Raw genomic sequence first — 11,604 nt, forward strand, 5'->3', positions numbered from 1 at the left:
TCTAGTGATTTCTGCTAAAAATATGCAGTGCTGGAGCTTCTATACAGGGCCACAACACAAAAACATGCCACTTGTGTTGCTAAGCATCTTGTGACCCATCAGCTTGAGAGGACAGAATCCTTCTGTGGAAGGCATGGAGCTCAGCTGAGAAAATGCAGCTAAATCTGACACAAGAATTCTTCAGCCTCAGACCATAGAGGTTTTACAGCAATTTCATACTTAGGTCCCCTACTCAAACTGCAGCCCTCACCCACCTCATGACAGATCTCCTTGGGATGTACACTGGACATCTGAGTATAAGAAAGCCTCTTACAGTGTTTCTGATGCTTTATGGAAGCAGGTGGATGAAGAACCTATGCAAAGAATTTCTGATACCTCCACCCTATGATCATACCTAAAGAATAAGAGTACCATGCTGTAACTCAAATGAGAACTATACTCAGAGGGAAAACGTATCTGCAAAGAAGGAACAAGTAACACCTTTAATATGGTAATAGTTCATCAAGTAACTGAAAAAAAACAGGAACCTGGCAGACATCTATGAATATTGCTGCCTATATGGCTTATACAGCAGCTAATGATCTGCCAGACCCCAAACTTTCAGTTCTTAGCAAATTCAACAGCCTGCTATACAGGTTGCATGATGTCTTTCCTTCCTCAGTGCCTACTGGCTTTTTGTTCTGCAGAACTTCCCTGATCTTCTCTCTCTACCTTCTTTCTCCATCACCTGACAACATTACAAACCTCTGTATAGCCCCCAAGAGGGGGAGGAGCACATCACTGACTCCCTATAATTTTCATCTCTGGATGGGAAGGATGAGACCTACACGCAGATCTATTTAAGGGATTGTATCTCTTTCAGGAATTGTAACTTTGTTCCTAGCTACAAAAAGAACACCAACGCATTACCCTGTAACCCACATCACACCTTAAAATTGTACTCCACATCTAACTTGTCATCTGTTGAAAAAAAGTGAAAAAAGAAACAACTTAAGAAAGTTTTATCATCTGCTCCTTTACCTTTTCTGGAATTTCTGTAATACTGTATATAAAAATAAATAGCTCTACTTCCTCCATTATTTTTCTCAGGCACCAGCTCCCCAACTATGACACAGGTATTTTCTATTTCAGTTCACAGAATGAACAAAAAGTTAATCTACAAAATAAACAGAAGCCACTACAGAAAAAAGTCCCTACTTATTATCTTAGTCTCTTGTTGCTGGCAAAATACAAGCTGTGGAAATTCCAAATATTATTTCTAAAAGAAGGAAAGTATGAATTCAGTGATGATGGAAATGGTAGTATGAACTTAGCAGTACAGTTGAATAACCTTGAAATCCATGTAGTTAGAGTGCCAAGTACCATCCTGTAAATCAATCTTTGTTAGTCTGGGTAGCTGAGCTTCTATTGTCTTTATAGAGACATATGTAAAAAAAAGCTTCCTTTTGAAACTCTCTCCTGTGTATATCGAGAGCCAAATTCAAATACAAGCTATGGAGTATTCAAAATATCTTTGGGAATTTTAAAGTGAGAGTTCAGATCTGCTCTTATTTTGAGCCAAATATACTGAGATACAACAAAATAATTTTGTCTTACTGGAATTTTAGCTTTTTAGAAAAAAGTTATTCAAAATGGTCTGAGCGAATAAGTACAATAGGATTTGGGTCCAAGTGCAGATTCTGGTTAGGACCTGGGATATGGCAAGATAAAGTCGGCTGAAAACATTTAACAAGGAATACAAGGAATTTACTTAATTTCCCCAACACTCTACATAAAATTCTAATACCACTAAATACAGTTGTGTACCTCATTAAGGGCAGCATTTCACATGATCAGATGAAGTCAGTCAAGAAAAGAGTGGTGAACCTCTTGACTGAGCTTTGTTATTACTTACCAGAAGCTGCTTTCCATGGCACTTGTAGATCCTTGACTATGGGAAAATGGAGATCAGCCACTTGCTATTTTCCACCTCCTTCCTGCTCTTCAGTCATGAGGTACATGTATGTCCCTGTGGACCCAGAGAGACAAAGGGGAATGATGAGAGCAAAGTCTGGAACAAATGCAGAACGTGGATTCTCCTAGACTGGCTATTGACAACTGCATGGCTGCTAATGGATTATCTTTCCATTTGTCTATCACAGACTATGTTCTTTATTCTCTTACAATGATTCATATTCTGAAGAGCTATGTTTACCTGTCGAGATGTTATTTTTTCTACACTGTGTTACATAAATGTCATCTTTGTCCAGAAAGGAATTCCAAAAGGAATTAAATTACTTAACTTGCATGATTTAATAATCATAATTTTTAAATCTTCCATGTGGGTGAATATTACAGGGATTGCTCAATTTTTAAAAACTTTTTTAAAAAGGACACAAAGAAATCTTTCTTTTATCTTTTCCCTCTCTGGAAGTGGACTGATAGTTCTAAAGAAAATGACCCTCCAAGTAGGAACAAGAATGAATTAATTGATTTTTACCCCCATTACACAAGGAAAGGTAAGAAAGATGTGAGTTGCTGGGATTTATTTCCCTTTTCAAGACCATTGCTTGGCTAGGCATCAAAGCCCCAGTCTGTGTTGTCTGATACAGACCACTGAGCAAGAATGATTGTCATAGCTGTGTCACCCTCTATCATACATCATGTTACCCTCTACTGATAAGAGGGACAACTTGAGAAATGTGATGTGTGTTTGAAACTGCTGTCAGGCAGGATAAAGGTCTGCTCTGAACTAGCTTGAGCAATGTGTGACTTTCATCATTTTCATGCTTCTTAGCCAAGGATTCCTCCTGAAATTTCCTAGAATTATGTGTGAATACCAATGCATAAGGAACAGATGGTATAATGGCCCTTTTGGTTGAATAAATTTTACCCCTATTGACTTAGTTACTGACTATAATTACCTCCACAGCATGAGGAACAGATATTAGTACCCCTCTTCCAACAGCTCAGCTCCAGACAAAAGCTCTAACATGTTTTTCTGGCTGTGGCTCTCTCCTTGCTGAGTAAATTCACTATTGACTGCATCAGATGACTGTGCAGCTACTGCTAGGGCTTTCACTTGGAAACTGGGATATCCTAATGGGAAACAAAACATTTCTGTGCAGAACACAGTTCCTAAAAGATAATGAAGACATGTAAATACTGCATATGTGGTGCTGAATCCTTTTGTGGATCAAGGACCAAATCCACTTAAATTCTGGTAGGCTCACGAGCTTGAGATGAGTCTTACCTCTGTAATGTCTTTCAAAACACAGGCTACCAAGTACCACGGTGACTTAGTATCTGCAAGACCATTAGCATTTAGGCACAGAAACATCCAGGGACAGATCCAAAGGTGAATTCATTAAGAACTATCTTGCACACATTTTTCTAAATTATTTGGATGAATGATGCAAAAGTCTCACGCTGTATAGAAACACTGTCTAATAATTCTGTATTCTTGATATATAGGGTTTTATATAAAACTATCAGCTTTTAAATGATTTATTATTAATTTTTATTACACTGATTCATCTGTAATGGTGCCAAGATCCATCTGCTGACTTTCCTTTTCTTGCACTTTCAGGTGTCTTCTGCCAAGACCGTATATAGTTTTGTGGCATGAAGAGATGTTCCTGTTACCTCCAAGGTCAGCATATACATCCTGATACAGCTTATGGTTTCAGAAAATGTGTTTGAATACAGTAAATATATTCTATTTCCAAATTAGGATCTCAGAGAGTTTAAGAAAAAATTGTTTCCTTTTATTCTTCAAATTTTATTTTTTAAATTAGTATTTTTATATACAATACATTAATTTCAAAAATTAATGCATAAAATTATTTAAATAGGTAATTAGAAGGTTTTTACATTTAACAGAAAGGAAGAAAAATTTTCAGGTGGAGTCTACAGTACAGAATAACTACAAGAATGAATGGAAAGGTTGAAAAATAAACTGTGTTTTAAAATCCATTTCTGGGGAGAAGCAATAATTAAATTAATCTGCAATACTTACTAGTGCCTACTACTTTATCATATTACAATTTTAATTCAAACCATGACACTAAGTTATCAAAAGGATTGGACAGTAGTGTTGGAAAATCCATTAATTGAGACAACAACTTCTTATAAAGATGAATACAAGATGAGTTGAAAAATTTGCATGACATTCTTTAAGTTAGTTTCAGTTTGTAGAGTGTGCCATTTGAGATTAAGTTCATCCTTCTCATGCTTTTTTAGACAATGAAATCTCAGACAACCAAGCTCAGTGCTTTGGCAGACAGGCACTACCGGACTTGACTGGGAAGTTTTTCTGGCACGCAGGTATAAAGCAAAGCACTGTGAATAACTGGAAATCCTGGCAGGATCTAATTAGGAGAAATAGAACATAAATACGAGCAAGAAGTGATCTGTAATTTCTTGTTAATCTCATAATAACCAAGTTATACCAGTTGTAACAATTTCATAGCTATTTTTTAAGGTCATTGAAGGTGAAACACCATGGAAGCTTAACTTGATATGTGATAGAGAACTTAAAGTTTTATCTTAGCTGTAATTGCTTGCTGTCTCTCACAAGACAAATGTCTACATTGTTCAGAGAGCTCTCTCAAGTACATGGAATTTCAAGAGCTTGGAGTGAAAGTGAATATAACCTGCACTGTCACATCTGGGTTTACAACACAGGGAAGTGTTCAGTCACAATGAGAGCAGCTTTATGTTTCCCAAATGAATATGGAATAAGTGCCCAGGAGCCCAAGGCAGCTCTAAAATTGTGCTGCCAAAGAGGAATGAAATCTACCATTCCTGTCAATGTAATAGAACTTTCCACAGAGAAAAATTTCACATGCTCTTCTCAGAGAAATTTACTATTCAACATATTTATGAATGCCAGACTCTGCCACCGCTTGTAAAATTTCCATGATCCACATAGTGAGTGGGAAGTTATTTGAAAGAGTAGTGAAACAAACTCTTACAAACACTTTAAGTCCTTTTTAATCTCAAACTTGAAATATTTCCTGGCAATCCCCAGCTTTCTGCTTAGGAATCACTTGGAGCTGCTCCACAAAGTGCAGTAAATAATGAAAATAGATAAAAGAACAAGAAACAGAGAAAAAATGGAACACAGGAAATGGATATTAAGGGAAAAGCTCTTCCTGAAACAGTCTTCAGTATCTCCCACGTTTTAGAAAAAATTTTTTGTCATCTTAAGTAGTTGAAATGGAAGGACAAAGAGTGCTGCCACATACAGTTTGGATAAAATAAAATACAATACAATACAGAGAATATTCTTATTCTCTTATTTTTACTTTCATGTATTATAAAACACGTGATGTCTTAGGTTGGAGATTACACTTTTCGTCTTATACCAAAAGGAACCTTTTTCATCCATAAATTCTGCTGCAGCTCTTTCCTCCTTACATTTAGAACTATACACTTGAGATCTTCCCCATAATATAGAAAAAGAAATGCAACTCTACAGAAAACTTTTGACATAAAGGTCTACTTTTGTAAAAGAAAGAGGATTTTTCCAGTTAATTTCTCTGAGTGTAAGAATTAGGGAAAGTAGACCAGAGGATAGGTAGTACACCAAATCTCACTCATCCTCCCTCCCCCATTTACAGTATTTCTGAATTCATATCCTGTTTGAATGTGCTCATCAGTGTAGTTTTACCAGGACAGAGAGATCCAGACTTTGATAAGTAACTGAGGCTTTGGTTTATCAAACTTAGATTTTTATTGGAATATATAAACACCTGTAGTGGAGCAGTCAGAATTTTATCAGGCCAGAATCTCATCTCTGACAGTGTCCAAAAGCAGAAAAAATAAGAGCTCGAGAATGAGGGAAGCACAAGTGATAGAGCTGCTTATGCAAGCATTTAGAGAGAGATGGTTTCTATGCATTTAAGTCTATGTTTGTGAGAGCATAATTCAATACAAGGAAAAACCTATGAGCATGTGGAGAGAAATTTGAAAAATGTCTAAGAGATCCAGAAATATGTCTTCTGGTATATATTCTAAAAGTCTGAAGCCTTTGAAAAGGCTTACCTTGGACAGTGTAGAAAAATATAATTAATTAATATTACTATTAATTTAGAACTCAGGAATCACTTCCTCTGTTCTGCCACTCTAAAACCAACTCTGCTGCTTTATATAGCTCTCCTCTGCACTGCTACTGCAAAATGTCTTGTTCTCTGTGCAACTGCAAAACAATCTGCCATTCCTCTAGACCTAGTGGATCTAGAATACCATTGAACTTCCTCAAATGAGCTTTTCTGAGCACCCCAATTTTGCACAGGGACTCTGTCAAACCTTTGCACTGCAGACTGGCTGTTGCTGTCTGCCAGCTGCTGCTTATGTGTTACTCCCAGGCCATCTCACAGTCCTGCTACAACATTTTGGCTGCCTCCATTGTGTAGCAGCTTCTCCGTCCACTAACTTTTTACTACATGCTGATACCAAGCTGCTTGTTGGTATCCACCTCCAAAGGTTAATATTTCTTTAAGTTAAGCATGTCACCTTACTTTAGTCTTCATGCTGGCTTAATCTAAAACCCACTGGACTCCCGTGGGTTTCTCCTCCAGAGGTGCCATTAGACTGCATTGTCCCCTTCACATGTAAAACGACTCACCCATTGATTTCATAAAATTGAAGGCATCACATTAACTGCCACTAGAAACTGGAATGACTGAAAACCTAAAGACCTACTTTGCTACCAAGGATCTGTGTTACTAAAGTCACGAGGGACAAGGCTCTTAAGTACTTTAGAACTGACCTCCTGCTACGACAGGACATTCAGCCTGGGACTCAAGCACAAAGCATGGATACAGTTCAGAAGGTTCTTTGCCATAGTACAAAAGTTTGCAAAGTTAATTACAAAGAATAAACATCTTTATCTAAAGACCAAAACTTAGCTTTGCAACACAACTTGAAAATACATGTCAAAGCTGATTTCAAAATACAAAGAGGTTTCAAAAGAAACATACAAAATAGTAAATCTCTAATGCACGCAGTAAAAATCAGTTTTTTCCTGATGTGTTTCTTCTCATTCTCTTCATGGTAGAAAACTGGCACTTACCATCTTACTACTCTTTAAACGTTTCTAAATTTTAGCAGAAAATTTTCACCTTCTCCAAATACACCATAGCTGATACCTTTCTATGCCTTCAGTTCTTTTAAAAATCCCAATGTTGCACGTGGGATAAAGAAAGAAACAGGATATCCAAGTAAACTGTACGAAAATAGGAAGAAGTTTGTTTACGAAATGGCAACCAGAGTCCTGACATATACAATATTCTCATTGTTTTTTCCTTTGCCATAAGTTTTCTGAACCATCTGTTTTGTTTTTCTGGTTGATTTATTCATCAGCTTTTTCTATCACTATGGCAAAGGCGAATATCCTTTGGAAGGAAGACCATCTTCCCTTCTCCCCACTTCCTCCAGGACGGAGAAGAAAGAACATCAATTTATTGTCCTGACAAAGTTGACCACCTGGACCCATTGCTCTCAAGCCAGAAATGCAATACTATAGCATACTCCAGCAAAATGTGCCCTAGGAACAGATCATTTGCCACATCAGCAGCATTTCTGTGGAGTTCACTGCCCAACTTACAGTGACAGCCAACAGCGGGTGCTTCAGTGGAAGAGGAACACTGCACAGAACGAGCCAAGTTCATCTTGCAGTGCTTTAAATAATTTCCTTATTTGCTAAGAATATTATGCCCCTACACTTGATGTATGACTTCCTCCTTTAGCTTGCATTACTTTACTGTAAATATTCTTTCAGTAGTGAAAAACCACATTTTAAAAAAAAAAAAAGTCAAACCCCATGCAGAATGCACAATTTACCACAAATAGTGGTAAATACTGTAGCACATAAATTTATACAACGTTCCAGCCAAGAAACTTCCTCAAAGCATCCCAACTAAGAAGTATCACATTATCAGACACTATAATTATCTGAAATCAAAACCTACTTAAGTAAAGGAAATATGAAACATTTGACTGGAAATGAGAGGAATTCTCACTTATCAAAGACCAGAGCTTGCTGTTCTTCAGATAAAAAAAAAACAACTCCTCATTTCATTTATGCTGTAATATTTATAACACTAGAATTACCTGTATTTAGGCTCTGATCTTAACATCTGACCTTTAATCAAAATATGTTATAGATGGACAGAAGAAAATATATTAAAAAAACAAACAAACAAAAAAACCCCACATATGAAGTCCTTTCTAAGGACTTCAGAATTATGAATGACTGCCAAGAAAATCAGCCTTTGCTAGGAAATTGTTTTAAAGCAATGTGATAGTGTCAGTGGGAGTTCTGATCTCAGTTGTTTGGTTTTTTTTTTAAATATATATATAACGCTTTTGGGAGCAGAGGGAAGTGGGGCTTTTAATTTGAAACACTAAAACCCAACTAAATACAATTGAAAGTACTTAAAACGAAAAAAGAAATTGTCAGACAGTTGAAAACTAACTACTGATATGTAGCACTAGGCTGCTGCAATCTTTTTTCTGAATTCACAAACAATGTTACTCTAATCAACCCTGCTGTGTGTCCCTAGGGGAATGAAAACCTTCCAGGACAAACACAGCTGAAGCAACAGTAGTGACAATTACTTTCTCCTCAGTTACTGAGGGCAGTATTTGGGGAAGCCCAAAGTGCATGCACTGGGGCTTGTATCATGCACCTGGATGAACTCTAAAAAATTCAGGTAAAATAAATAGCACATAGTAACAGGTAGGACACATTTTAACAGAACAGATGGTAACATTTAGAACACTGGCCTTCAGTATATGTCATGCAGTGCTTTGCCATGTGGAATGTAGCAGTTTCTAAGTTTTTTCCTTTTTTTTTTTTTTTTTTTTTTTTTTTTCTGTTTGTTTGTTTTTTGTTAGAAGGTTGCTAGATTTAGTGGAAAGTCAACCTGTTACCATGCCATTCTTTAAATTAGGTTGCTCTTGCATCATGACACTATGGGTAAGGGCTTTCAAGCTAACATACAGCCAGTTCCAAGATGCAGAATAATATTAATCTTGGTTTTCAGGACCAATAGGAGCAATATTTTTCAAACCTTCCTTCTCAAGTCAGACTTGCTTTGTACTGGCTGTACTGAGAATCAAATCCGTGATGGAGCATGATAAAACTCCTCCCTCTATTGTGATTGGGGTTTTCCAGAATATTTTCCTGATGGTAATTTCCAGGCTTTTGTTTCATTTTGGTGCCCATTTGAAAGACGATAAAAGCAACTAATTGATAATAACAGCAGAAGCTTTAAAATATTGAGAAAGCAAAGAAAAAGAATAGAAATCACCCCAAATGCCTATGTAGTGGTAACAGAAACCATCACTTCACACAATTGTGTTAAAGAACAGTAAGTGCTTTAGGAATCCCCACCTAAAAAAATATTCTGTTTTTCAAAACCTCAGCTACAGATGATTTTATCTAATTATAGCTGCTATGCCTCAATTGTAAATCTTCTCCATCACTGAAAGTTAGCTTTCATACTGCTGTGAATTCTATGCAAACTGACCACTATGTATATGCCAGATCAGAACCTGATTCAAATTTACCTGAATTAAGTGCTTGCCTTCTTGCTTTCACTATGGGTACCTCACCTGTCTGAGGTCCTATACTAATAAATAAAAGCCTTAAAAATGCACACGCACACGCACACACAAAAAAGAAAATTGAGTGATTAAACTGAACTGATTCCCTAGTTCTTCATGAGTTTGTTCATTCAGCTACAGCATTAGTTTTAGACTTTAGAAGCACTCATTAAAACCATGAAGATAAATTTACAGACACAGCTTCACAGGACTGAAGCAATTGGTCATGGATCAGATACTGCTAATAAAACGGAAATGCTTTGTACTTCCAAACTTGTTCTAGTAAAGATGACTGTTGATCAAAACACTTTGTTAGAAACACCCACATAAATGGCTATATCTAGAAACAAAAAACCAACCAAAAAACCAACCCCCCCAAAAAAAAAAAAACCCACCAAAAACCAACAAAAAAATTATGAAGTCAAACTCTGCATTGACATAATTTGATAAAACAAAATTTGTCTTAGAATCCCTTCCAAAGTATATCTCCTATTTTATTCCATTCTCTCTCTTTGAGAAAAAGAGAATGAGTCAGCTTTTAAGAAACCTGGAGAGTAGACACTGGCATTTAGGAAGTACTGCCCTTCCCAAGATGTGCCTAAGTTCTTAATGCTCACAGAAATTTCTGGTAAAGTATGAATACTGCTTAAGAGAATCACTCAAGAATTTCCTAATTTGATCAGTGTAAATTTTTTTTTACTTTTACTTTTTTCTTCTGGTATTTCAAGCAGTGGTTTTCAAAGTACAGACTGCACCAGCATAAAATCTGATTAGACCTGGGCCACTTTACTGCACTGATCAGACTATCAGACTTTAATGACAAACCCCCCCAAGCTCCCCAAAAATTTTATTTGATCCAAACATACAAAACCCCATCAGTCCCCGTTCATTGTTCTCACAGTACATGAGTTAAAGCAGGTTTATGGCAATAACTGTATTTTTCCTATAAAGCCTTTGCAGTTTCAAGATACTGTATGGCAATTTGGACTATTTTGAAAATGACTCCACCCCTCACAACATCCAATAAATTGAGTACATTTTCCATACTACCAAGGTCCTTAAAAAACAATACAGAGACATTTCCTGGATAAAATCTCAAAATTCTTAATGTACCTTTTGAACTTTTATAGCATTTTTCAATCTGTTAAGCTTTGAGATATGATCTTTCCCTATGCACATGAATGCCTGAGTACATAAGTATTTTACAAATACAATAGAAAAAAAATTTTCATGTTCTTGCCTATTCAACGATATTAGAATTTAGAAAACATCACCAGCATTTTAGCAACTTCCAACTGATCATAGCAAAGTTACCTGTGGATTTCATGCTATATAAGCTGCTCTTATAATTTTTGATGCCCTGCACCGAAAAATATGAAGTTGTTCAAAATACTTAAGAAATCCCTCAGAACACTTAAAACCCTGCAAATTTTGAGATTTTTTTTTTAATTATTTGACAAAAAGTTTCCACTATTTCCAAAAGGAGATATTATCCCCTCGTAACTGTGGTGTATGAGCAGAGCATACACATACCTTCCCTTCAGAGCAAATAAACCTGTGCCAATTCTTGCTTGCATGTACTCAGAAATGCACACACATCACAGCTCCACAGCACAGCTGCTCTGGTGCAGGTGTAAGTTTAAGGCATTCCCATGGTCTCTGTCAGTACGACATGCTAGGAAGGAATTTCTGAGACAAGATATTACCTTTAAAAATGCTATTAAGGTTGCAAATCCACGTTATAAAAGTGAAAGAAGATAGTTAATGTTTACTGGCTCACACACTTTCTGGTCCAGGAAACCTTCAGTGCCTTTACTGCAGTAGATTGACTGACTGTGAGAATGAATGACAAGTTGGAGGTCAAGGGACACTTTGTACCTGTACTCGACCTCATTTAGCCACAATTATTGTTAGTGAGAACTATCTTTTGCCTCATTAAAGCAGTAAGGAATTCTTATTACCCTGAAAGCTCAGGTGCTCAAATTAGGCATGCAAATTTGTTGGAGCTGA

At 36.6% G+C, this 11,604-nt stretch overlaps 1 long non-coding RNA gene across 1 annotated transcript; it reads left to right on the forward strand.

Moving 5' to 3' along the window:
• The first annotated feature begins 1,183 nt into the window (after positions 1 to 1,183).
• On the forward strand, positions 1,184 to 4,294 carry LOC139799212 (uncharacterized). Its single transcript, XR_011727149.1, has 3 exons — positions 1,184 to 2,498; positions 3,569 to 3,631; positions 4,222 to 4,294. It is a non-coding gene; the product is annotated as an uncharacterized lncRNA (long non-coding RNA).
• Positions 4,295 to 11,604: the final 7,310 nt, after the last annotated feature.

This window comes from Heliangelus exortis, chromosome 8 (assembly GCF_036169615.1).
Source record: "Heliangelus exortis chromosome 8, bHelExo1.hap1, whole genome shotgun sequence".
NCBI lineage: Eukaryota > Metazoa > Chordata > Aves > Apodiformes > Trochilidae > Heliangelus > Heliangelus exortis.